General features: G+C 39.1%; 1 protein-coding gene across 17 annotated transcripts in view; it reads left to right on the top strand.

Moving 5' to 3' along the window:
• Positions 1–27,897, top strand: part of OSBPL3 (oxysterol binding protein like 3) — a 90,055-nt gene that overhangs the window by 6,225 nt on the left and 55,933 nt on the right. For 7 of the 17 annotated variants that reach the window (XM_046937935.1, XM_004939353.5, XM_040696621.2 and 4 more), the window contains exons 2-3: positions 11,902–12,027; positions 27,696–27,810. The exons of 1 other annotated variant lie outside the window; for it this stretch is intronic. The gene's annotated coding sequence lies outside the window, so the exon portion shown is untranslated. Of the gene's footprint in view, positions 1–11,901; positions 12,028–17,703; positions 17,894–23,610; positions 24,274–27,695; positions 27,811–27,897 lie in introns of all 17 variants that reach the window. 9 more of the 17 variants (XM_015281837.4, XM_015281835.4, XM_004939354.5 and 6 more) reach the window with 4 other exon arrangements.

Below are 27,897 nucleotides of genomic sequence, written 5' to 3'. Positions count from 1 at the left end.
TAAGTGCAACTTATAATGTAGTGGCAGGGTAGAAGGGAAGTTTCATTATGGAGTTGTTACTACCCTTTCCAAATCTTTTAATTAAAAGAAAAAGGAAGTGTCTCTTAATTGTCTGTGGTTCTGCTTGCGCACTTTATGTAAATTATCAACAGCAATGGGGATCCCCAGGCACCTCCTGGTCATTACCATCTGCCTACTGCGGAGCTGATGCAGTTAACCTCAAAGGATGTGGGCTACAGAGAGCCTTTGCTCACGTGGTGAGATGACTCTGCTAGGAGTTTGTGGTGCCTTTTTCAGGTTCCCTCCCTGATACCTTGCAGCTTGCCAAAGGCAGGCAGGCTGATACTTGCTGAGAGATTCCTTTCTACAATTTAGAGACTTTTTGTTTTTCTTTTTTCCACTCCTAATGGGATGTATCTGTCTGCTGCTCAGTGGTACATGACCTGTGCAATTGTTTGGGTAGCAGATGTTCAAAGAGCAAGGTAGCATGTATCACACAGTTTGGATCCAGCAAATTGCAGGTCTTTGCTTTTTAAATAAGTGAAAATGGAACAAAAGAATGCCCTGTTGCATTCATTTTTCTTTCCCCCCCCAGTGCTCTACAGTAAGATTTCTCCTTAGTGTTTTTGCTAACAAGCAAGAATGATTAATAAGCCTCTGTGGTCTGTGCTGGTGTTGTGATGTCCTGGAAACTTCTCAGAAGTCGATTTTGCTTGCAGTTAGACAGCGTTAACTGGGTTTGTGGAATAACTCAGAACAGTTATCTTTAGTTTCCTTAAAAGATAGCATTCTGTTAGTGGTTTTGTCACTTGTTAAGATGTAGGACAGGACAAGAGGAGATGGGCACAAACTGATATGTGGGAAACAAGAAACAACAAGAAATTGTATATGGAGAGGGGAGAATCTAGACTAAATCTATTTCTGTTACTGAAGTCTAGCAACAGCCATTTTGGGGAGGAAGAGCTGATATTTCCTTTTTAAGTCCCAACAGTTGAAGGAGGAGAGCTTTTGGTGCTGGTCTCTGGGACTTTGTTATATCCTAGTAAGAAAGTTACTAGCGTTTGGGAAGTGAATTTGGCAGATGTACCCTGAGGAGCATCAACACATACTGTTTACTGAATAAAATGTTGGGCGATTAAGACTGATCACGGACTCTCATTTTCCTACCACTGCGGTGTTGGTACCACCGCCAGCTTGAGAGGGCATGCAGCTGGGCAGGCAAAATGCAAAATAAACACAGCATTTGCATGATGAGTAAAAAAGTGGGACAAAATATTACGGTTGCTTCTTGCCGTCTTTAACTGAATGATGGTAATAATTTATACTGAATGACTGTTGTGTGTTAATCCTGATAGGCAGCTTAGCAACTCCAAAACCGGTAAGTCAAAAGTAAGCTAAGCCCAAACCGGTACATTATAGATTGCTTGCTAGCTGGGTAAAAGTTCTTACATCACTGCCACAGCTGCTGAAGTTCAGGAAGTACGAGACCCATTCATTCATTCTTTCCTGTGATGTGAGTTTTTACTGTTTGTTTGTTTTGTTTTGTATTTTAAGAAGAAAGGCACCATCTCTGAGTTCATTCCACGTATCTTGTCTGCAAGGCAATAAAACCAGAAGCATTTAGTATCACATTAACCTTATGGACCTTATAAAATGAAGGCTCACTGAATGTCTCCCAGAGCTTAGAGAGTTACAAATGGCCGAGAAAAGGGAACTTAATGAAGGAGAGAACCACTGTTATGAATAAATAAAGTCCTTGCCTTTTAGCTGATGTCCAACTATATGGCCTATTAGCTGTGTAGTTGAATCAAACTCTTTCTTATTCTACTTCCTACAATAAGAATAGTGGGCAAGTGCAACTGATTTTTTTCCATTCAATTTACTGAATAAATATGGAAATTCATGTCAGGTTCAAAAATCAGATGTTAGAATTTTCCACAGAATAGCAGAAACACAGGCTCTTTTCCACACACTTCTTTTTTTTTTCCCCATATATTGTACTCTATTGTATTTTATCCTTTGAAATTCAGGAGGATCAACACTTGTAAATTCACAGCTGAGCCATTTCCAGGATGTTACTCAGGCAAGAGAATTTTGTTTCTTGGAAAAAAAAATATATATATATATAGGTAGACTTTCACAAAATAGAATGTCTGATAAGAGTGACCAGTAAGATATTTTTTTTCCTCTTTTATTGCAGGAGCACTTAAGCATACAAGGTCACTTTCTTCTGCTACGTCATATATGTGGAATTGCTGGTGTAGTGAGGATCCCTTACTGGTGATAATCTTACATTTCAAAAGATCAAATTTCAAGTAATGGGACACCATTGATTGTTTCTGAATGCACGCGAGGTCATTGCTTTTATCAGGCAAGCTTCTACAATCTCCTTTTAGTCCTAGCTGATTACTGTGATAAGCTGGACAGGGAAGATCCTCCCATTTATTCCTGGCTGTATCTTTGTCCCTCTTCGTGCTTTAAAGCATATGACTTTCTCAATTCCATTGTAAGTGGTAGTGATACAGTGACTGTATTTGGCTGTCAAATGCCTGAGTGCTCTCACTTCAGGAGATACTTGTGGAGCTTCTGTGATGGCTGCTGCGAGCTGTAGAGGCCTAGCAAATCTTTGCCTTTGTGGCATGGCTCAATACTCAAAAACATAAACATTTTTCTGACTCTGAATGATGTATCAGTCTTGGTAATCCAGACATAATGACCGTTTGTATTGAATTACCAAATGTTTATTGCCAAATGAACTTCCATTATTTACTTAACCATGCACTCTGGTCATATTAAACATAGAAATATCCTATATTCAGTGCAGAACAACAGTTGTGTACTTCTGCTGTTTTCAAATGAAACTATTAGACAGAATGTTAGTGTGCAGTGTGCCCTGTTACCTAAGGGTTGCCTTTATTTGCTGCTATGTGAATTTTATCTTCTGGAAAATAAAATGTCTGTTGGATGTTAGGAAGATATAACACCTCTCTCAGGACAGCTTGTCTCCCAGCTCCCAGCATTTGCATCTTGCAGAACTCGGATTAATGAGGGAATTTCATTCTTAACTTCATTGCCCAACAGTCCCAAAGTGCATTGCCAATCAGTCAGCTGTGCAGCGGGTTACTGTGGGAGAGAGGAGGTGTAGAATACGGTGTGGATAAAACCATTTAAGGGAAGTAGAGATGAAGGCTGGGAATCCAAATTTGTCTATATGAATGCATAGAGTTTCTTATTCCAGTTGACCAAACTGTGTTTGTTTTGGTTTGTTGTTAGTTGTTGTTTTTAAACTCCCCCATGGTTCCTTCTGGCCCTTGAAAATAATGGGCGTCTCCTGAGCAAAGTCAAGTCATCTTATAAAACTTTTTATAACCACTGACTGAATGCCTCTGAAACACTTGTGTGTGAAAACATTTTGTGGAAGGTAGGAAAAGTGCAAGCAAAATCTCAAGTTGTAGCCTGGGTAGACCAGAATAAATAAATAATATATTTGGGAAAAAAAAAAACAAGAAAGCCTGGTGGAAGGGAAACTCTGGCACATCTCATGTCCGTGCTGACTGAGTTGTAATGGCTTGCTGTTTATGTTAGATTTGCATTGGATTTACAGGTTAGATTGTAAAGGCTCACAAGCTGAAACACGGGAGTCTTTTTTCTTCTGTGAAAGAAAGAACTATGATCTCTTCTCATGCTTTTGATAGCAGGAAGTGATCGTAAGGAAATTAGCTGAATTACAGTCATGTCTTTGTGGAGGGAAGTATACTGGACTACTTGTTAAGAAGGAGATGACAGGATATGGGTGAGTTCCCAGAAGTAAAACTTAAACATGTAAGTCAGTTTCATCTGACAGTATCTGTAATGTGAGCCTTATGCAGAAAAGAGGAAAGTACTATATATTCATTTAATAGCTTACATTTAAATAATTAAATTAAAAGGTTCACGTAATTTGTAACCAAGTTATAATTTTCATCCCGATTGCTCTCTTCTGGGGAGTTGAAGAGAAGTGTTCTGATCCCTGCACAGAGGTTTAAAAATGCCTGTTTGTGTGTATCAGCCTCCAAAACTCTGGGAATTGCTGAGATTCAGGAGATGGGAGCATGCAAAGTATTCTCATCTTTGAAAATCTGTCCTTGAATCAGTAAGAAAATACCATCAAATCTCATATCAAATGCTACGTGTGCTCAGTTGCTTAAACATAGATTCCAAAAAGTATTATTTCTTTGATCTGCAACTTTTTGAAATTAATATTCTGTAAGCATCCTTAACCCCCCTCCTTCCTCATACCCCTTCACAAAAAAATTCATGAGTCAAGTTGAAATTTTGATGTTTTGGTGAGGAGATTCACTTTAAATTCATTTATAAATCATTTTTTGGAGAGAAGGTTTATCTTTATTCCTGCACTTTAAGGTATGATGTGCAATGTCTTTAATCAGTTCCTTGCTTGCCGTTAGGGAGGTTTGGAGAGGCCCATCTATTCAGGCTCTTTCATCTTAGAAGTTGTCTACTGCACACTGCATCCCATGAGGGATTTCCAGGCTGGTTTCTGCAGCAGCTCAGCAGTTCTGGTGTGGATTTGAGAATTCCTCAACCTGCCTGACTTCTTCAGCTAATTCCTTTTGCTCCTTATTCACTTGTTAGAGAAGTTAATCTCCTGTAATGCACAGTTCCCTCCAACTATAATTAAATCTGGAACAAAGGTGGATTTTTGGGATCCATTGCAGACCTGCGGCGCTCCATAACAGGACAGTTTTTCTTTAAAGTGCCTTTTTGGACCAAAAAAGAGCTTATTCTTACTTTGTAATGTCTCAGTTTTATATATTGTATCTATTTTAGCCTATCACAGTTTAAAGTTGTGTAGATATGCATCACCCATACATCCACTTCTGTTTTTTTTCTGAATAACAAGATGTGCTTTAGCTGCTAAGGCTCTCTTGTCCCTGTTATTTTTAGCCTTATATTTAATACCCAATTCAAGTTCTTCCGTTTTGTAGTACAGGCCTTTTTTCTTTTTTCCCCTCTTTTGTTATTATTATTTTTAAACCGGTACACCGATACTTCAAAACATCTGATGCGGTCATGCAAATATGACTGGACAGTCTGCTTGTCTGCCTGACCCCTGCTGCCATCTATGTTAGGGCTTTGTCTTCTGTCGAGTGATCGGAGATAAGAATCCTTCTTGGCCACATCCTCATTTCCCTCTGCTAGCGCAGTGAGGCTGCATGTCAGCATTGCGTGGGCGCCCAATAACTTTCACTTCTCACTTCCATCTGTCAGTCCCTTCGCGGGTGTGTCGCCTGGTCCCCCAGGTTCAGCGTCTTGATCTCATGAATGGAGTCCATTCACGAGGAAAGTTGCCACAAGTAACTCCGAGTACTCTGGAGTTTCATCCACCTTTCTCTCTTTGTTATTTTAATTTCCCTTAAATCACCTGAGATGCAGCTGGATCGGTTGTTTGAAGTCTTGCTACATAAATAACCTTCAGGGCTTTTCCTCCCAATTTGTTCTCCAACTGTCTTTTGAGGAACCTTCAACACCCGGGAGAATGACAGCTTTGGCTCAGCAGGGAAGTACCTGAAGTGCAAAGAGGAGGGCAGAAGGCCTTCTTTTGTGAATTATTAGATCTGATGGTGAAAACATTCACCTAAATGTGACTTGAGATGTCTATCTAAATTCACATTAAGTGTGCATATATCTACAGAGAAATATTTGTATGAGAGAAAACGTATAGTCATATAGAAGTGAAAATATATATAAATACATATTTTAATTTCCCCATAATGTCACATATATAGCAATAGCTGTTGCCAGAATTTTTCCCCAGCTATTATTACAGCTGAATGAAGCAATCTTGCAGGTCACAAGATGCAGAGAAAAGCATCTGGTAAATGAATGCATTCTGGAATGTGTAGACACATAATGGGCCGTTGCTATTTCTGTTTGTTTGTGCAGGAAAAATTCTTTGAATAAGCCAACTTTGAGTAGGTTGCAGCTTCTGGACAATGACAGAAATTTTATTCTCATGAGTTTCGTTGTTTTAATTAATGGAAAAGCAGTTACGTTACTGTTTCCATGGAAGTTTTGTAAACATTGAAGTTTCGATTGTCCTGACTTAAAACTGAATGTTCTCTGCTTCTGTGTGTCTCTGTGTGCAGGTGTGAGACTGAGAGGAACAGGAGAAGGGCTTATACCTTCACAGCTGTTCTAATTTTGGAGAGGAAAGTAAAACCTCCGTATTACCGAGGACAAGAGAACAAATCACCTTTTTCTAGTATCTTTTCTCTCTAATCTTCAGATCCAGATTTACTGGATGGTTACAGGTTATTGCAGTTGTATGCTTCCTTTCCCAGACAAATCCTGTGTTTGCTTTGGCCGTTGGCCACTGCTTTTTCATCTTTCTGTGCTTTTTCTTTTCTTTTTCTTTTTTTTTTTCTGAACCTCTTTTAAAAGGCAACATGTGGTGCATCTCTTCTCTACTACATTTTGTACAGTGGTTTTAAACATGGATGGGAGATGGCTTGTGCAGCCACCCCTGGCAGGCTGCCCCGTGCTGCCTGTGCCTGGGTGCCACCGCCAGCCAGCAGGACACTGAGTCCTGGGTCACTGCAGTTACCATATAATAACTAGGAGAGCTTTTATCCACAAGAGGTGCATGATGTTGAGTATGCAGCTATTTTTTAAATATCCAACTGTGCTGAATTACCAAATAGGCTGTTGTGATTGGCAAGGTTTTAAAACAAAAATGCTGCCTGTGAGAGTGGCAGAAGGTCTTTGTATTAAGTCTCTAGAGCATTCATCCCTATGCTTGGTATTGTTTATCCATATCTTGGTCTGCTACCTCAGAAAGCAAAGTGTTAGTGGCTTTGTTACTGCATTTACCAGAAGTGGATGGCAGAAGTCTGCCTCTGCACTGACAGCAGGGAGCCTTCCTTCTCTTCTGCTCTGTGTCAGCTCTGCTAGGAGGAGAGCGTGGATGTTCTAATGTAGAACAGCTCATGTCAGGAGGTTTGCTTTAACGTTTCTTACCATAAACAACAAATACACCCAGTTCCTTTAACCTGTTCTATCCAGCCTGCTTCTTGTCTCAGAAGTGGTAGGCCAGGGGACAGGAAGTGTGGGATACTGGCTTTGGGCTTGTTCAGTGCAGAAGGTTCCTCCTGACAGAGTTCCAGCTGTGCTCCTGCAGTGCATGCACAGCTCTGCAAGGCAAGCAGGGCTGGAGTCAGCTGGCCCTTCTTTTCGTCTCTAATGCCACATTCAGTAATTCTTATGGTCTGATGAATACTTTTTTTCCATAAATAGCAACATTCTTGTCTGCACGCACCACAGACAAGGGATGAAGACAACCAGAATTCTTAAAAATAAGGTCACTTTTTTCTTGGGGGGGAGGGAGGGTTGTTTGTTTGTTTGCTTTTTTAAATTAAGACCTCACCTCAGTAAGATGAGCAGAGGATAGATAAAGTCAGAGAGGAAAAATAGGTGGAGGAGGGGGAAAAGGCAGGTGATGACACTGAGGAGGGAGGTGTAGAAAGGTGTTGCAGTCAGTGGGAAGTCTGTTGTCTGTCATTACAGCAGTGATTTATGTCTCTACCCTGGCCTTGAACAGTAGAAAAAGTGGGGAACTTCAGTTGCATAATGACTTATAATGCTGATTAATAAAAATGCTGAATCTGTAGGACACATTTCTAGTTGTCAGCCAAATTTTCTGCCTTTATCAGTTCAGAGAGGGAAATTAAAGCCTGTTCCACAGAACTTTGCATTTAAGTTTTTCAAAATCCTGATTTGGTGCAAGAAGGCAGAATGACTTGTTTCATGCCTTTATCAGACTGGTGTAGTCTCTGCTGCTGTAGCAGCTGTTGGACCCCTCATATATGTAATGCCAATACGAAAGCAGCAGGTGAGGATCAAGCTGCATATGTGTGCAGGAGGACACTTACCCTTGTCTTCTTCACCTGTGCTGCTGAGCCAGGTAGTACACAGAGAAAAGCACATGGGTACCAGGGTAGTACCTCAACTGGAAGCATTGGGCAAGTGGGATTCAGTACAGCCTGCTAACAGAGCAGAGAAATGGCAGTGCTTGGACAGGAGCAGGTACGTGTGCTTCACTCACTGGCTGTAATTGGAGCCAGAGTGGTTGATAGGAGAGCAAACAGCAGCCTGCTGCAACCAGGAGTGCTGCATGAGTATTTGAGACTCCCAACTTAATTGACTCAGTGGTTTGCTTCCTTTCTCTCTGTGATGATGTGCAGTTGGGTATACCTATTTGCTTTTTCTATCTTGAATTTTTTTCCTCTTCTTTTCAGACAGAAAAGCTGAGGGGGAGCTATTAGATTCCAAGTTATATTTAGCTTGGAATTGGAGCAATTAAAGCTAGCACTACATAATGGCATTTGTAACTAGCTTATCTATCATGCAGACTGTAAGATGTTAATGTGTGGTTTCAGTCAGACCTGGCATTACTGATGGCTTTTGCTCACATGCATCAAACTGAATTTAGAACCATGCTTATTGCAGGCTGTGATTCTGGCAAGATGCTTTCTTATTGCTACTTTGTTCCCAGTTCCATTTTCAGTGTCAATCAGCATAATTTCATGCCACTTCCAAAAATGGGGTAGCTGCTGTCTGTGCTCCTGTGTGCAGCTGCTTGGTTTGTTCTTTTTATTGCATGGGTATTGGCATCCATGCACTGAGTTGGTTCAGCTAACAGTGTGGCTAAAAATCTGGCTTTTTTCCTGTCTGAGTTATTAGCTCAATTACTTGAGTTACTTGGATTAATTTCCCAATCTCATTCCAGTCATGTTGCTACTGGCTTGACTAGGAATTGCAGCAGGAACAAATGGCAAACATTGAGAAGGTGAGGGAATTGGCCAGTCACTCGTGAAGGGCCCAGTTCTGCCTGCTGCACGCTTGTACCAAATGACATCTAATTGCCAGGTGTGTTATTCGTTTGTTACAGGCTTTTCCAGAAATATTTAGAAATGTGATGTACCAATTGTAGATAAGCTGCATAAAACAGCTCAGTGAATTGTTGTGGAGTTGTGAAAAAATCAACTACTGCGTATTCTTTTCTTTTTTTTTTAATTTCCTTAGGTGCCACGTAATTGATTTCCTTCATTCTGCATTAAATGAGCGCCTTTCTATGATGTTCACATGAGCTGTAGCTCCCCACTGGGAGTGATGTTTGGTCTTCCTTTTGTCATTCTATTCCAGTGTATCACACTCGAATTGTTCTGATGTCTGTGAAAGTGATGGTGAGAAGTTCTGTGTTGGGTCTCCACAAGTGGGCATTTTTTTTTTCTTTCAGAAGTACAAAAAAATGTAAACCATAGATCGACCAACAGGCTGTGAAGTGGTACAGTTCATCTGGTCTGGATTTCCCTGATGATTTAAGGAAGTGTGCACCTATATTGCAAAATACTCAGCAACAAAATGTTTTTTAACGAGAATAACTTATTACCTGTTGGCCTGTTCGTTAGATGAGTTATAAAAGGACTGGAGTTATATGGATATCTGCATGATCAAAGAACTACTGCTTTTGTCCTCCAGATCTCGAATCTGATCTTTATCTCCTAGGAGGAGAGGAGATGATGTTTTATGCTATGCTATATTCCTCTCCCTCCCTAAAAAAAAGAAGTGTATTTTGTTTGCACAGACAGTCTGAAATGCCTCTGTTCCCTGATGGACTTCTCAGGTACCTTTAGGAACATCATTCAAGGTGAATGCCCATATACTGGGCTTGTCCTCTGTGGCATGTAGGTCATAAATTCTGCAGTTGTGAAGGCAGGGCCAAAACTCCTGCACAAGGGGCTGCAAAAGAAAATGGAGAGCTGTAGGTCCCATTCTGTGTAACTCTTGGCTTTCTTTTCCTATGACCTGTTGGGATTGCTGCGTAAGATCTGACCGTGTGGGTCCCCTTTAGGGTCTCTGCTATTTCAGTGTGATATGTAATATATTCCTGATGAGTAATGTAATTTTCTCAGACTAATCTGTATCGGATTATTCCTTCTGTTTTTCTTACTTTGTTCGTATCATCAACTCAAAAAGTTAAAGGCCCTGTTTTTCAAAGCTAGGTGTTTGTGTTTATTTGTAGGGGCTTATCATAAAGTTGTTCTATTGCCTTGAACTTAACAAGTTTATAGTGAGTGAGTGGTTGGAAGTTTTTAATGTGAAACAGCTTAATTTTTGAGATACTGGGGAAGATGCCAGCCATAGATCTGGGAAAGTCTGACTAATAAACTCGTAAAGCTGGTTCATCTCTCAAATATGTTATTATTTCAGCCGCCTCTGCCCACTGCAGGCTCCTACAGGCTAAAAATGTCAACGGGCTATTGCATTAATAGCTGTTTTAAGTCACCAATCTTAAAAGGCAGCGCAAATGAAAGAACTTAGAATTAATATAAAATACCATGGGTAACACAGTTTTTCCAGCCTTAATATTTTGATACACGAGCTCATACGTTAAAAGACCAAATCCTAAAATTGGATCACAGATGTTTAGATTTCAAACCAGCTGGGAGTGGTGGTGGCATTTCTAGGAGTGTAACAAACAGAAGAAGCGAGGAATTAAGTGTAAACATGAAATTAGGAGTTATTAAATATAGACAATTGATAAAAGAAGGCAAATGTATTACTCAGAGCTCAGTGAGCTGAAAACAGAAAAAAAGGATTTATTTTCTTATTCTTTGGAAAACGTGCCAACGTTTTAAGAATAATACTAAATGAAGGCGGTAGTGCCACTAACTCAGCAAATGCAAAATATTTTAGTTCTGCTTCTGAAAAGAAGTTGTATGGTCTATTCACAGCATGTAGAAACATTAAATTGTGAGTTTAGAAGTTATATATATACAGCTTTAGCAGTTATAATTTGTATTTCTTTTTATTTCAAACGTTCATAGTGGATGATGGTTTTGAATCAAGGGTACATATAATTTGAGGAATTCTGTTCTTCCATGTTGATCTTGAAGAATGATCTGGAAAGCATCAAAGCACTGCGGGAAACTTAAGGATACACTAGCTTTTGTAAACAGTAAATGCTGTGTGGTACCCAGCCACCAGTTTGCCCTCTGCTGATGATAAAGTTCTGGGAAGATTATCGTCAGGTTGTTATGGGAGCTGACTTGGTTCAACACAAATTGAGATGCTCAGAATGAAGACCTGTACTTCTATGTCTATGCCTATGCCTACAGTTGCCTATGCCTATGCCTACAGTTGCCTATGACTATGCCTACAGTCTATGAATGTAGGAACAGGTTAAAATATTGATCCTTTTTAGCTCAAACTGAGCACATCCATTGCTTTTGTCATAAGCCTTTTCTGATTGGCAGTGTTGATATTGTACAGAGAAGTGTTACAGGCTGTGAAAACTGCAGAATTGGGTTGTCTTCAGAAAAAGTGCATCTGACTAAATACGAAACTGTGTGCTGGTTGCTAGAAAGCAATGGCTGAATAATGGTGAGGATTTTCAAAGATGGTAGTAACCCCCAGCATCTCCTCCCATGCAGAATTTTTTTACTTTTTTTGTGCAGACTAGATGTGTGAAAGTGAGTTTCCCATACCCTAAGCAGAGTTGCATCTGCTGTGCAGAATTCTGGACATCTTTGAGCAAGAAGGATTTCTGTTACAAATGTGTTAGTCAGGTTGTGTGTTAGTAGACTAAAACTTAGTTGCTTAGTTGTAGGAGAGTTTTGCTAACTTGAGCTTCTAATGTATACCTGTCAGGGGAGGAAGATGTAGTTATAGGTGCTGTGTTTTAGGGAAAGGTTTTAGTTAACAACAACAATAGGGGGGGGGAAAGAGTAAAAAGCTTTCCAGATATTCATAGATCATGCTCCCTAGCTCCCTCATACTTTCCAGGTATGGGAGGACAAAGTAGCAGGAAGTTTATTTTAAATCTGATATGTTTGTTTTCAGATCCAGCAGCAGACTCCCATGAGCTTCCCAGGTGTTGCCTAATGGAATTGCTTGGGCTTCTACCACTCTAAAAGAAGAAGAGATTTGTATTCTACATGGTCAGCTCTGAGGGACTGCCCACTCACTGTAAGTCAGCCTTCCTTATGTTGTGGATTCTCTTCCCTTTCTGAAGGAAAGCAGAACTACAGGGGATGTGATGACAGAAGTGGTATAAGAAGCTTCTTGCTATGAACAGTCGCCCTGTATTGGATCCCATATATGTGGATTCATACAAGGGGAGAGAACTACATTTTCACTTGCATAGAGGCAGCACTTCCATCTCCTTTTGAGATGGTTGTGCTCAACTGTGTTGAGAAGAATTGAAGGATGTAGAAATTCTTCCAAGCTCTATGTCTCACAGTTTCTATTGTGAGCATGTACTAAGTATTGTGAGGTGCATATTGTTCAGGAAGGACTTGTATTCCTTTGGAATGTCAGAGTTGAGTCACGAAAACTGAAATATTCAGAGGCACAGGGTTTGGATCTTTGCAAGATGTGGCTGTACTTTATCACATAAACATCCACGTGCATTGTTTCCTTCTGCAAACTGGAGGCTGGAAAATAGAGGAGAGCAACAAATGGAAAATACTTCTGCTTGCTTTATTTGCTTTGGTAGGTACTGCTATACTGCTACAATGGTCTCATTCTAGGAGGTGCCCAGTAGCTATAGGATCTTTTTACCTATGCAAATAACAGAGTTTATCAAACACGGTTACTAAACCATTAGCTGATGATGTAGGCATGCTTTATCTGTAAGTAGTGAAGTAATGTTTTGTGCTTGTCTACAAACTTGCAGAAAGTTTTGCGTACTTGGCAGAAATGAGTATAGCCCTGCCACACCCTAATGTGCAACATGTGGCTATTTTATTTTCAGAAGGGATTTATGACAAAAAAGTATGTTAATTACCTTCTCTGGAGTAGAACAGGAAATATTCCCTTTGTGTATCCTAATCTCTAACTTCTTGTGCAAGAATATTCTCTGTTGAGAAACAATTTTGATAGTTGCTAAAACGAAGGGTGTTAGATTTACAGGGACAGAAAACTAACACAGTTTGAACAATTACAGATAGGAAATTCTTTGTGTCTCTTATAGCTATGGAAGAAAGGTGCTATGAGAACCATTACTTCTCAAAACTATTTTCATTTTCTTACTGGCATAGTACTATCCTGTTGAAATATAGGAGTCCTTGAAGATCCTGTAACCTTCTTTCATAGAATCATAGAATGGCCTAGATTTAAAAGGACCTCAAAGATCATCTAGTTTCAACCTCCCTGCTGCCTCGCCAACCACTAGACCAGGCTGCTCTTCTTTCTTAAGAGATGTTAAATCTCACAGTAGTGCATGGTATAATTTTGCTGAATAGCTCTGTCTTCGAAAAAGGAAGGAAACACTTCTTGGTTTTCAAAGTAAATCCACCTTAAAGTGAATTAAATTCATTTTATGAAGTTGAAAACTAAATCTGTGGCTATTATCAAAGCAGTTTATATATGTTACTGAGTAAAGGATTCTTTACTACTCACTTGAACATAGGAAAATATTGTGAAGGAAGTTTTCCTCATTTCTCAGTCTTCATGGAACTCTTGTGTATTCACTGGTAATTTGTCTCAGTGTTCCCAACCTGAAATTCCAAGGTCAGTTCTTGTATGTACTATGTGTGTTGATTTTTGTTCTTCTCTCACTTGAAGCACTAGCACAGTTGAATTAAATGTCTTCCATAATATTTATTTTGTAACATTTGTCAATGAAAGGGAGAAAAAAAATTGTAACTTTACTGTCTCAGTAGTTGCTACTGAGTTGCTACAAATTAATTTTCTTGTTGTTAAAGACTAAAATAAACTATATATCTAAGCATCCTGGATGGCATCTTATGCACGGAAAAGTGGAGGAGCAAGATGACTTTACCTCATAAGAGTGTAGTTTATAGTTTTTGTTTTGTTCATAGGCACTTAGATTATAAACAGAGATAACATCTGATCTGACAGAAGAACTGTTTGGAACAACTGGGCTGCTGATGTAGTATGATTCCCAGAATAATGTAATTTTTAGAATTTGCCTCAGTAGAAATGAAATGTTTGTGAAGTTACGAAATGTGGATCAAATGTGCAGTCACAATTTTTTTGATAGCTTAAATGCCTCTTAGGGGAATTTATAAACAGCACCTGTGTCTTGGTCTGATGTTGGGCTTGAAGAGGTAAGACGCTGTGAACTCTGATGCTGTGGTCCCTTGCAAAAGAGACACAGCGTGTCTCAACCTTGAAATTCAGATCTTTCTAGTAGTTACTAATTCCTATGCTGTGAGAGACATGAACTCTAGTGCTTGATATAGGCAATTAGCATACCCAAAAGTAACATGTGAGAGGGGATTACGAGTCTTGTCTCCTGTTACTGAAACTTGTGATTCCTCATGCTTACACACAGAGAAAAGTAGCATCTGCTGTGTCTCATTGTTCTAGAAGCAATTGGGTTGGTTCTCCTGCATTTTAGGAACAGGAGCAAGTTACGTTTTTGTTGGTGCTACCAGGAGGAGGGAAGGAGAGTTGTAGTCCTCTGTGGACTCCTTCGGTAGTATGGTAATGGGATGTGGGAATGAATTTTGATCCTGGCATATATTGTTGTGAATGAGGTATGTTTGTGGCCTTTGACTTCTTTGCTCATTCTCTGACTTCTTGTTTAAATGCCTTATACTCCCATTTGCTTTTGGAAAAAGGTCGTATCCTCGTTTTAATTTGAAAGAAGAGTTATTGTGGCAGTGGGCATTTGAAGAAGAAATGAAAATTGTGTTGCTCCATAGACTTGAAGAAGTTTCCCACACTAAACAGGAAAAAAATTGTGATTATTAAAGTAGGTACTTTCCAAGGAGAAGATTATTTTAAAGACAGAGTAAAACATAAACAGTGTATTCACACACACACACACACACACACACACACACACACATATATATTAACCATCTGTGTGAGGTTTACCGTCAAATGTGCTTCTGCAGTGGTGTGCTTTAATCTTATTTTGTTTATCATCGCATTGATCCAGAAATGTAATCTGTTGCTGTTTTTGTGTTGTCTTTTTGTTTTAATTATACATCTTATCAAAGCGTATGAGTGATGGGAGAGGAAAACAAAGCTCGAATCTGACCAAGGATAATTATTAGTAGTCATTAGTAAACAGAAGTGTATTTTTAAAAATATAACATTTGCAATATTTGTTTGCCTTTATTAAACACCTGGACTCCATGCATGTGACACACATCTATAAAACAACATGTTTACTATGGAGACGAGTCTTTTTGGTTATGAAACTGTAGCAAGAACTTGGAGAAGAAAAATACCTTCTACCAACAGCTGAAACTATGTTGAAAGAACACTGATTCTGGCAGAAAATCAGAGATTTTATCTGGTAGGGAGTAAAACAGGCTGGCTGGTAACTTTGTAGGCACAACAGAGTGCATCAAAGTAATCCAATATAAAATTACCTGACAGGCTTTAGGAGGTTTTCAGCGTAGCTGCCTGATTTACTCTAACTTTCACCGTCTTTGTGTTTTGTCCAGATAACTTCTGTGTTGCCTTATCTCCCAGAGTAGATCTGGGTATTACTTCTGTGTAAAAGGAAATTCCAGCGTGGTGCTACTTGCTGAGGCTTTGAAGCAAATGGGTGCATGGAGTGTTCCAAGCGGACCCTGCACAGGCCCAGGGAAATTCCATTCAGTCAAAGACAGCTGTGTGGGTACATGGGTTGAATTCCAGGAGGGGCAGCCCATCCTGAGGTTAGAGAGAGAAAACCCCTCTCGTCAGGGCACAACCTGATGTGAAGGGCCCTCTCTCATCCCTAAGATGACTGAAGACTGAATGTGAAGTGTTTGGGGCTGACAACTGTGTACAAGCAGATGTAAGCACTGACATATGCAGAGGTGTGTGTATATGTATGTGTATGTTACAATACACATAACAATACTGAGGGTTTTGAATTTGAATATTATTTTGCACCTTGCTTTGAAGTCACTCTTCTGTTTCAACCCCAAAAGAGGACTTTAAAAGAAAAAGAAATAAAGGTTCTCTTCCCCTGCCCCACCCAGGGTATTACTGGTGTCACTTGTAATAGCTCACCTGCAAACCTTGTTTTTCCTGTGGCCTTAGACCACAAGGTCTGCCATTGCTCAGCTGCTATGTTTTAGGATGACAAATTATTGAAGAAAAGGAAAAACTCTTTATCCAAGAGTAGATTTCATAGGGAACTTTGCCTTATAAAATACCAAGCCCCTTAACTTCTCACTTTATTTTGTTGTGGTGGTTTGTTGTTGTTTTTTTTTTTCCCTAGGTTTTGTTCAAGCATGCATTTATTCCCAGGAGCTTTTATTCCCAATACTAAAACTAATCTGAACAATTTGACAACTGTCTGCAGGTGTATTTGAGTGCTGTGCAAGTAGCAGTGTATTCTAAATAGCAGGTCCCTTGCTTTCAGAAAAATCAAAGAAGTTTCAATTATGCTTTGAAAGTCTTGTACTAAATGATTGATGAAAGTGGTGGTACTAGAAAATTGCCTTTCTGTAGTGCAATAAGTCTAAAAGTGTTTTGAACTGCTCGCAAACTGTCAAGTGCTATAAAATGAAATAATTTTAATTCTTGTGGGCCTTAATGTCATGTTAACTAAAAAAATGATGCTGTCAGCTACAGTAATAGTCAAAAGACAGTGGTGCTGACCGTGTTTAGAGTGAAAAAGCTCAGTGTAATTGAGATACATAATAGAAATTGAATTGTGGCTCATAAGGATAAGGAGGACTTCAAAAAGTGCACTGTTCCTTTGAATGCAGATCTAACTCCAGGTTTTACCTTTGCCTCCAGAGGCTGAAATTGTTAGTGCAGTTTTATGTTTAATGAATGACATGCAATTCCCTACTTGTTGCTTTTATTGTTATTGTCATTGGACAAAAGTGATCCAAACAGCAAATGTATTTTGCAAGGTAAAAGGTGCTCTAAGACACAGTAATTGACAGCTTTGCCTGTAATACAATTCAGTTTTTTGTCAACAACTTCTGGGTGAAAGTATTTGATTCAGGAAAACTGTTGGGGAAAAAGCATTCTTTGACTCAGGTATTACGACCCTTAAGGAAACTACTGGTTCTTCACTGTATGAAGGGAGACGTGCTGCTGAATTTCAGAACAGGAATGTTCAGTGGATTTTTTTTATCATGGGAGTAGCACAAATCTTCAACTTTTCTATACCTGTAAGATGATTTTTCATAGCTAGTAAACTTCTGACTAAGTTGAGCATGTTCTAACCAAACGGGGATGCAAAAGCACAGCGGAGCACACTAATAGGATTGTTCCTCTCTACCCATAAAAAAAAAAACACGTGATAAAACAAACACGTGTCTGTGTCCAGTTGGATTCTTAACTTGCATTTTTAATAAGATGACGAAGATGGTATCCTGTGCATTATCTATGTTGAGCTGCATTGGCATGGAAATTGGATAAATCCTGAAAGTCATTTTATGTTCAATTAAAAAGTTGCAATATGCAGAGAATTGCTTCACAGAACCAGTGGTGTTCTGTGGATTTTTTCTAGTTCTGCTTTGGAAGCATAAAGGTTGTGGAACTTATTCCCCTTCAGTTTGCTGGTAATATTTTGTTTTGTAGGTGAAAAACAAGCAGGTTTTTTTTAGTTCCAATTCAGCTTTCCACTTTTCAGTGAGCAACACGCAGCCCATGAGACCACGCATCATGTATTATCTGAAGATGCTGTTATATAAAAGTTCTTTAACTTTCCAGACTGCTCCTGATGCCAAATGCATGAACTCCTAGGATTCCAGTGGGCTAAAAATGAGTCATGGCAAAAATCCATAAGTGCCAGAGAATTTTCCGTTTTAGAAGCAAGCAGTGGATCCCAAAGAGGGCCTGGTTGAGAAGACCCTTATGAATGTGCTTACTTTAAGCCTGTGCTTAAATCTCCTTACTATAGGTGAGTTGGACTTGATTATCCTTATGTGTCCCTTCCAACCTGGGATATTCTATGACTCTGTGATTAGCAGCTCTTCCTGATCTCATGGGTAGAGTCCATATAAAATCTTTCCTTTTGGAATATTCTGTTTTATTTTGCTTTTTTCAATTTAGATGATGTTTAGTATACTGTCGTCAAGCACTGTATCATAACTTCAGCAATCAGATCTCAAGGTCAAAGAACATTTTGACAAGATTGGGTTTTTTTTAATCTTTCCGGCTGTCCGGAAGCAAGTAGAATTTCAGTATTTCTATTTTTTCTCATCATCTGGGGGTGACAGCCTTCCCCTGTCTTCTGAGAAGCAGGGGATGCCTGCCTTCTTCCTTCCTGTTTTTTTAATGAGAAAGACAACGGGTCATAAAATATGCAAAACCTCTGACTGCCACAGTCTAAATAACAATGAGACGGTAATTTATTTCCAATAACATGTTTTAAAAGCAGTAACTACTGAAGAGTTGAATCAAGCTGGTCAAACTCTGGATATATGATCTGGTAGTGTTGTAATTTGGAAAAGGTATTAATGAGTACAGTTGGCTTACTTATGCTTTTGTTTTGGTATTAATGAGTTCACTTGCTCACTTATTCTGTTTAAGTAAACGTAAAAACGTTAGAAAGTGGTGAGGGATTTTTCTTCAGCAGACTACTAAAGAATTTTGTTCATGTTATATCTTTGCTGTATAGCCATAGAAGTGTGAGCATCTATTTCTAAGTGGTTATGAATTTTCTTGTTTGTTTGGCTTTCTTTGAAATAAACCCTTGACAAAATGCGTATTTGTTTTTATTTCACCCATTGAGATTGAAGAGAAGGCAAGGGGATGCAAGCAGTGATGAATCAGGGCTGTGGTTATCTGGCTAAATAAAACTGATGGTTTTATTCCTGCAGTTAATTATCTTCTTAGCTTTCTCCATGGGCTGTTCTAAAGAAGCAGGCTTCTTATCCCAAATTTGATGCATCCAAGAATTTGTAGACTCCATGACTGGAAATTCCAAATCTTTTGCAAATCTTTTAAATGTGAAATTATGCTTCCCTAAGCGTGATTCATGCTCTACTTTAGATGGGTATTTGTTCTGCTTGGCTTAGGTGCAGTTAATACTTCATCTGTAAGAATATCACATGCGGTTTGTGGTTGTTTGGTGTTTTTTTGTTTAAACCAAACACTTAGAATAGCTGGTTGTAACTCAGTAACAGCTGTTGAGGGCATGATTCAGCATCTTCCCCTGCAGCAGACACTTGTATTCTTAGGAGATTTCTACCTACCGTGTACCTGCAAATGCCTTGATGAAAGAAGTGCTGGCAAACAGGGCAGGAACTGCCGCTGTGAGTGTGCTCTGGGGTTTTTCTGTACTTATCTCTGGCACTGGTCAGTAGCAGATGCTGTGAGGAATGGGCATCAGTCCTTATCCTGAAGAGTTACAAAACATCTGCTTATGTTTTGGACCCTTTCTGTAATCTTTATCTGATAAAGGATGACTTATGTAAAAAAGGCTGTATTTAATTTTTTTTTTTCTCCAAGTTTGTAGAAACTGCAGTTTCTGTTCCAAGTACGTACCTTACTTGGTGGCATACCTGAACCTAAATATGTTTCAACTGTAGGGACTGACTTTGCTGCATATGTTTGGCATAAATAGGTTGCTTTACAACGGTGGTGTACATCGTTTCTATGGGCAAAAGTTCAGCTTGAAAAATTAAGGTCATCTGTTTTAAATAATAAAAAAAAAAGTGTATATCAAAATACAATACAAGGAAGAAAATCCTGGAACACCAAGGGGGAAAAAAAGAGCAGTTAATGAGCTGTAACAACTGCAATAATGAAGTTAGCTGATGAAATGAAAGGAAAAACAAACACACGTGCAAACAAAGAAAGCCCACAGTGAATTAGCTTCACACCGTATCATTAAATCACACTTGATGAGGATGAGATGTCTGGCTCAAGGCTTTTGCTATGAGAAACTACTTTTTTTACTCGAGGCCGTTCTCTTCCTGCCCACTGAAATGCTTGCAATCTCTCACTGTTTTTTGGTTATGCTTAGTTAAGTTTTTATTTCTTTCTGGAGTTATATTTCAGACAGAAGGCTTTTGAACAACATGAAAAATATTGTTCAAAATTATATTGTCAAAAGAAGAAACACGCAGCATTCCTAAATCCCAGGTATCTTTCACATTGTCAGTGCACCAAAACACTGTCACTGGGTTGAAGTGTGCTGTAGCAGAAATGGGTATTTCAGAACAAAAGTAGCTCTACACTTTGATAGGAGTCATTTCTACATGGTGGTGGTAAACGTGGGCGGCATCCTGGCTGAAAAGTGTGAAGGATGGTGACAGGAGGCCTTAGGGAAATATAGGGAAATAAAGAAAGGAGTGGTAAGAGGTTCTTACAACTTTGTATTTTTGCACTTCAAGTCATATATTGTACTTTTTCTATTTCTGCTTTAAAATACGTTACACATACATTCAAATTAGGAACTGATTATAGGCTTTTGTGAAACATAAGCGAGCTAAAATCTTCTTTTTAAGGGCATTTCATTTATACTAGTCTTGTCTTGGATTTGCTTAGAGTTAAAACCCTCCATTAGGACTAAAATGCAACTCAGTGTCAGTGATTGTCCATTTCTTCTGATAGTCTTTTCTCTGAAGTCCTGATGCAGGAGCATATAAATACCTCAGTTATAGCTAATATAAATATGAGTGAAAGTTCCTTAGTATGCATCTGTTTAGACAAGTTTGAATAACTTGGGCTTTCTCTTAGCACCTCAAACTTACAACTGGCAAGAAAAATCTAATCTGAAGAATGCCTCCAAAGGTTTTGAAGTGGGATCTTTGTGAGCTATGGAGATCAGTTGGGGGCCCTTCTAACAGTGGGTCCCAAGGGATAAGGACAACTTCCTTCTGCAGGATTCCAGCTTGAGTGGGGATGAAACTTCTGCTCCACTTGTGCTATTCATCTCTTCATCTGTGAGAAGATCAATTTTATTTTTACAGTTGTGTAACTATGCATCACTTGGTATTTAACTTACAGCCCAGAAGTCTGGCCTCAGTATGTTCCATGTGATGTATGTGTTCGAAAGAAAGGCATAGTCATAGGAAAAAAAAATCTACTCACTAAGAAAACTTAATTTAAAAAAAGATCAGTGACACTTTAACTAAATGATGGCATTCCTGTACTTGCACGTTTAGAAAGCATGTATATAAATGTTAATATAGTTGGTAATAAAGCAGCTTTATGCCTGAAGAAAGAATTGTGTGATCTGCTGTGGAATGTACCGTGGCTGGAAATGTTCTTACAAGTGGAATAAAGCTGTTAGAGGTGCATTCAGTCGGGGAAGGATGGGGCCCACCCCATTCTCTCAGGCCTAGGATTGTGTGACCAGCTGTGAAAGCACAAGTGATGAGTGCGTGGAGTGAAGTCCCAGCTCTGTTCAGTCTGCAGTGACTCAAAGCAGGATGCCTTCAGTCTCAACATCCAGATATGCTCTGTGTGGTCCGTGTAATCTTACAGACGGTGACCTTTAATTGCCCTTCAGCCTTGTGGGAGCAGGCTGCTACTGTCACAACTGAGTTTTAGCCGGTAAAATTCCTGTCACTGGGCTAAAGTCTGAGAACAACATTCTTGTTAGTTGGGGTAGCTATATCTGAGATCACACAAAGCATCCACAGCAAGTTTTTTACTTGTTTAGCTGCTGTGAAGCAGAGCAGCTTATCACCAAGTGCAGGGGAAAGAAGATGGACCTTCTTTTGTAAAGAATATTTTACTTGTCACAAATATTTCTGCACTTGTGTTTCAGAGTACTCTGAAATCATTGTAAAAAAACAGCATTGCTGACTTTATTTTTTTCCCCTGTTTACAGTTGTGAACAAGTCCTGATCCTGTATGTTACAGGAAGGTCAAATGGAAGGCTGCTTGTAGTGCTGGATAAACTGGCAACCTAGTTTGAGCTGTTCATTGTCAAGTGGTTTATTTAAATTGCTACCTGTAAAATATCTTGTTTCCATGCATGTAGATGTGCTGACTGATTATTCTAAGTGGGTGATGCTCAAGTAATTGATCAATACTTGCTCAGCTGAAGAAAAATCAAGCTTGCAGCATCCCTGGAATCAGTTCTGTACTTTTTTTAAAGAAAAAAAAAAGCCTATGGTTGATTATGTACCTAATGTTAATTGTCATTTTGCTGTTCAGACATAACTGATGCATGACTTAATTTGGGTACATTAGCTGAGAATCATCAAATTCACATGGAAAGAAATGCATTTGTCACATGTATTTAGTTTCCCATGCTTAATGCATAACATCCAACTTGACAACTCCTGCACTTGGTGAGTTTAAGCCTCTTAAATTTGCCATGTAAGGTGGTTAAGCTGCTGGTTTTAACTTCTAACGACCTCACACTTTTTCCATGTCCTGGCCTATCTCTAGAGAGGTATTCCGGGTGCAGGAAGTGGGGCAAGGAGAAAGGTGGAGAGAGATGGAGCTGTACGAACAAATTCACAGCAGACGTAAGCTCTGGTTCAAGCAGTCTGTTGTGTCCCCAGGCAAAATTACTAAGATCTCTCTGCATAAGGGAGCCAAACCAATGCATCACAGCATTTACTGGAAGCTCTAATTATTCCAAATGCTGTATACCGGAATTGTATGAACAAACTGCAAGGAAAGATGACAGGCTTTTCAAAATGAGCTGGTGGGCACCACAGGGAGAAAAGCAAATTTATATTCAGTATTCAGGAATGGTACTAAACTTTTGAGTAGATTGGTACTAGATAGGACTTTGTATGGCTGGGAATATTGTCATTCATGGTGAAAGCAAAATGTGAAGTGTGAAAGTTTAATGCTGCTTTGAGCCAGTCTAAATGAACTGTACTTCAGAGTGGATGTTTTGGGAAGCATGAAGATGCAGTCAGCTTTTTCTGGATGCTATTTAGAGCCTGGCATGTGGTTCTCGTTTGTCCTACTTTCAAAATCTTCGAAATCATAATGGTGCTGAATGGAGAGAAACATAAAAGAGAGAGATAGGAATCCTTTAAATCCAAGTAATTCAATAACTTTTGGGATACTTTATGTAAATGTAAATTACTTGAAATGTGATTTGTGAGCTTCCTAAATAAACTGGCATGCTGTTCCGAGAGTATATTCATACAGTTTATCAAAACAAAGAGACAGAATACAAGATCAGGTGCTTAAGGAACGTTATGTTGCGCTTTACTCTGTCTTGGCTTTTGTCATCTTGTAAAAGTATGAGAACCACTCAGCTTATTAAGTGATTTATTCTTAAAATCTTGTCTCCAGGGGTTGCAAATGATACTGGAATGTTACAGGAGATCCTACTTGCTTTGTCACCGTTTTACTTTATAGTTTGGTTGCTAATATGAAGTAATGAACACCTTCAGTATTCATCTGCCTTATTGATATTGTAAAATTATGGAGAACAGAGAGCAGTCTTTCAGTCGTCTCACTCTGGGAACAATGTAGAAATGATTTCAACAACAACTGCCTTGTGGTTCTCCAGGTTGGTGCAAGTTTTCCATCCTGAAAGAATCATTCCAATGAGGGGCATCAGGGGGCTGGTGACTCCTCGTGTCTGAGGATGACAGCCTGGAACAGGGACTGTGGGACCACGGGCTCCAGCCACCTCCTTGTTTGCAGCTGGAACAGGCAATTGACTTACTTTATTATTTTTGAATACAGAATGAAGGACCAGAAAACTGCAGTTACTGCTGATGTAACTTCTCCTAAAGTAATACTTTCAACTGCCATTGGTAATGCCTACAATTGTCTTTACGTTCCATGTAACTGTGTGAGCTAAGTTATGGGAGCAGGTTTGTGATGTGGTCTCAAAAATGAACATATAGATTTCCTATGGAAGAAGTGTTACAATTCTCTCAACTCAGGTAGCCATTCACAGTATTTTTTTCACATTCCTCCTCCAGCTCTTCACTTCTGAAACTCATTTAGTTTTTTCCTTTTCACAATGAAATGTATGGAACAAAATAATTCATTTTTAAGTGTTGTGTTGACACTGCGTGTTACTGTGTGTAGGACATAGATACTCTTCTAGAAATAAAAGTGAGTTATGAAGGTGCTTTAGGCTCAGCAAAGTTTAAGTCTTGTGGTCAAGACTTGACAAAAACTATGCATATACTTTCAATCACAAGAGCCTTTGAAAATACAGCTTTGTCAAAAGTATTTTATGGCATAGGTTTTGTAAAAGTGTTTTCCTTCTTTTTGCAGTCTCTATTTTGTAATAGAAAGATGTGCTTGGGTGAGGTTTCTCAGATGTTTTAACCTAAAAGTATTGCTTGCTGAAAAGGGTGTAGAAAATAATCAATGGAAGATGAATATTGAGCACAGGTAAGGAAAAAATATGCAGGTCAGCCTGAATAAAGAGGGCATGACTGCTGTCTGTTAAGAAAACAACTCTCAATATCGTATTTCCTGATACTGCATGTTTTACTACTTGATAGATAATTAAAAAAAAAAAAGTATTTCAGCTCCTTCCTTCCTTCCTGTAGGAAATTGCTTCTTTATTCTCATGTTCAAAAATTCATTAAGTCCATTATACAAAGACTTGTGGAAAATGTCTTAAGTGTCAGGATGCACTTCATGCTGTGCCACTCATAACTAAGCACAGGTGTCATTTATTTTAGTGTTGTAAGCCACGATGATTAGAAAAGCCAGTAACAACTGCCAGCATTTTAGAAGCAAATGCAAAAAGGATGAGAGTTTGGGAAGAGAGTATGGAGAGATAGGAGGTGAAGAACAGTGCTGGTGGCACCTTTCTACAGTGAGGAAGTTTAAGGGGAGCCTGCCTTGTTTGTAAACACTTCTGTTCATTGCTTTTCTTTATAGTCTATAAGTAAAATCCTAGTTGTTCAGCCATAGTTTGAGTATAACCAATGTCAAAAATGCTGTGAAGCAGCCACGATGCTAGTCTACCTTATAAAAATCTTCATGTTGTCGTTTGCTGTCTCTGTATCCTGGTTAGTGACTGGAACTGCAGTGAAAAAAATGGCTATACTCATGAGAAGTAATTAATATGGATTGTTAAGCTTTAGCATCCTTTCACTAAGCTCACATCAAGTTCCTTGTAAGTTATTTATTCTTTCATGTTGCTGAGGCATCCTAATTAAAAACTCCAATCTTTTACACCTCTGAAAATGCTTGAGAATGGGATTGTAGCTGAAACTTATTTGTGCATGGAACTTCCTTCATTTTTAATTAAATTCAAATAGAATGTCAGTAGGTTGCAGCAACCTGAATCTAAATGTAAGATTTGGGGCACAGTGTCTTTTCCAGATCTGTCTGAATCAGTTGAAAATAATACTGCTTCCAGTTTCTCATTGCTGCCTACAGGCTGGTGGTTACCATGCCTGCATTTTAGCCAACTGAGCAAAGTATGTGCGCTGTGTACTGACATTCATTATGGAAGGCTCCTATGATTTTATTTGTTAACTAATTTTTCTTTTTTTTTTCTGAAGGGGAAGTTACTTATCTCCAGTAAAAGGACAGAGACAAATTGCTTGGGAGCAAGAATATCTTAAGCTGATTTGATCTTTTTCATAGTGTGTATGAATTTAAACTTTAAGGAATCAGTGGGGGAGCACTGAGCTACTGTTGAGAGCTATGATCGTCCTCAGCAGATGTGTATTAACTATGAGCATTATTACTGGAGGGATGTCATATTCTACATTGTGATGCTATACTGTAGTTGAACGGTATAAAAAAGTTCAGTGCATTAGAACTCCATACATCTTCCTGCTGGATTGTCTGTGATAACATTAAATTATTCTCAATTTTCTATTTTTTAATTGAAGCTTCTCTTTTTGATCAATCTCCTAACTTGCTCTTAGATTTTGTTCTGTTGCAGCTTTGTGCAAGTACTGACATGAAAGCACTTACTGAAATGAGCCACTTGTTCTTCCCTAGCATGGCTTCTGCTTCTGAAGCTTTGGGTTCACTTTCTTCTTTATCAAGTTTAAAAGTTTTCCTGCCAGCTCTGTTTGAGTCAGGCCTTTAAAGTAGCCCTAGCAGGATTCAGGTCTGTCTTCAGTGCCTGTGAACTGGAGGAGGAGGTAGCAGTGGTTGCAGGGGCTTATATTGTTCTAGGTGGGGAAAAGATCCATTTTATGGTCCCTTTCTTGTGCAGGACATAGCCTGTTAACTTAGTTGGAGGCCTTCATCTCTTGCCTGCATCATTTCCTGCTAACCCAGCTGTTGCAATTGATTCTTTCCCCTGGTTTTCTTCATTTGGGCACAAAACACTACATGTAATCATGTATCTCACATCTCCTTCTAGGTCTCTTTCAGTTCATCTTTATTCCATGCCACAAGGATAGTGTTGCAGAAAACCCGATCTGTGGAGCCTCTTTCCTGGCTCCCACTGTGAAGGTGTTTGTTACGGTCATGTATATGAATGACGAACTGTATAATAATGACTCATATATTAAGACAAACGGTGGTATACATGTCTTCCAAGAGAATGATTCAGTCAGCAGCTGCTTCTCACTGTTCTTGTATCTGCATATGTGTACACGATGTGTTTCCAAGCAAAAGGACAGTCATAGGCATCATTCAATTCGTCCTGGAGTAGATCCATCCCAAGCCTTTATACATTTAATGTTGATTTGAAAGAAAGACATTTCTGTATATGCTTTATGTTTGCAGGTTTTTTTTTCATCAAAAGGCCGGAGTTAACAAGCTCTTCCTTCTTGGCACTAACAGCATCAATCCTTGCACTTGTAGCACTAATTATCCTCAGTATACCTTCTAAATGTTAATTGTTTCTTGCAACACTTCTCTAAAGTGCCAAAGTTCGTTTACAAATTGCTGTGTTCAGAAGCATCATGTAGGGAAGTTAGTGGCCCTCAAACTAAAATGTTAGAGAAGGTAAACATTGGTGCACTTACCAAGCCTGTTCTTTTGTCAAAATACTGCACATCTCCTTTGATGTTTCAAGCAATCTTAAGATGAAAGACCATCTGTAAAGGCCTAATCTATACATAAGCTTTAAAAGCTCTATCTGCAGCAATTTGTAAAATTATGCTAAACTGATCAAGAAATGTGCATACAAGTGTGCATACAAAAGTGTCTGTATCTGGGCAAGAACTGAATCTTGTTGCCATGGTCATTAAAGTTAATGGGATTAATTTTTTCAGCAAATAGGCCTGCTTAGAAAGGAGAAACACTGAATGTTCTCAGAATGAAGCGTTGTTTCCCTTGCAACTTTTTTTTCACTTAGAAGTTGTGACATACACTAAACATACATGACAGTATCATGGGAAAAAAAAGATATCTGCAAGGACAGAAATACTGAAAGCTTCTTTTGAAAGTATATGATGCTGAGGTGTGAGAATTTAACCACCACATCGAACAACAGAGGAGGCGTGTTAGGTTCTGCTACTCATGTAGGAAAGCATGTAACTTTCTGCATGAGATTAGAGGATCTCTGGGTTGTGTTTGTTGTTCATACGTACTCTGTGACATCCTCCTTCAGGCCTCTGTTAGAATAGTTCTTGGGCTGCAGAAACTCTTCTTCCAGTAGTCCTAATTGCTGTTCTACACGAAACCACGGGTGACTGGAGTTTGCTTCTCCATAGTTAAACCAACTAAGTCAGCTGGTTTAAAAAAACATATTGTGTGATGTCAGCCTTGGTAGATTTATGCATTGACAGCATTATGCAGCTTATCGGTCATAAAGAGACAGCCTGGTACAGAATTATATGGATGCCTTCAGTGATTTCACTGAAAAGTAATGTATTCTTCCTTCTGTACAGACAGCGTTGTCATAAGATTTTGAGTTACTACGTGCTGGCAGACTGACAGCTGTTTCCACAAGAAGGCTCCGACTTCCAGAACACTGTGCCTATCAGAACTGAATCTAAGAAAACAGTGCGTATTTCAGTAACGTTTTATCAACGAGTGTTGAGTTTTATGTTTTGTTTTTGAATAAGCCTTGAGAAATAGTGGAATATCTTT

The sequence above is a fragment of the Gallus gallus genome, chromosome 2 (genome assembly GCF_016699485.2).
Source record: "Gallus gallus isolate bGalGal1 chromosome 2, bGalGal1.mat.broiler.GRCg7b, whole genome shotgun sequence".
Taxonomy (NCBI): domain Eukaryota; kingdom Metazoa; phylum Chordata; class Aves; order Galliformes; family Phasianidae; genus Gallus; species Gallus gallus.
The sequence above is the reverse complement of the archived record's forward strand: the minus strand, read 5'-3'. Positions and strand labels throughout refer to the sequence as shown.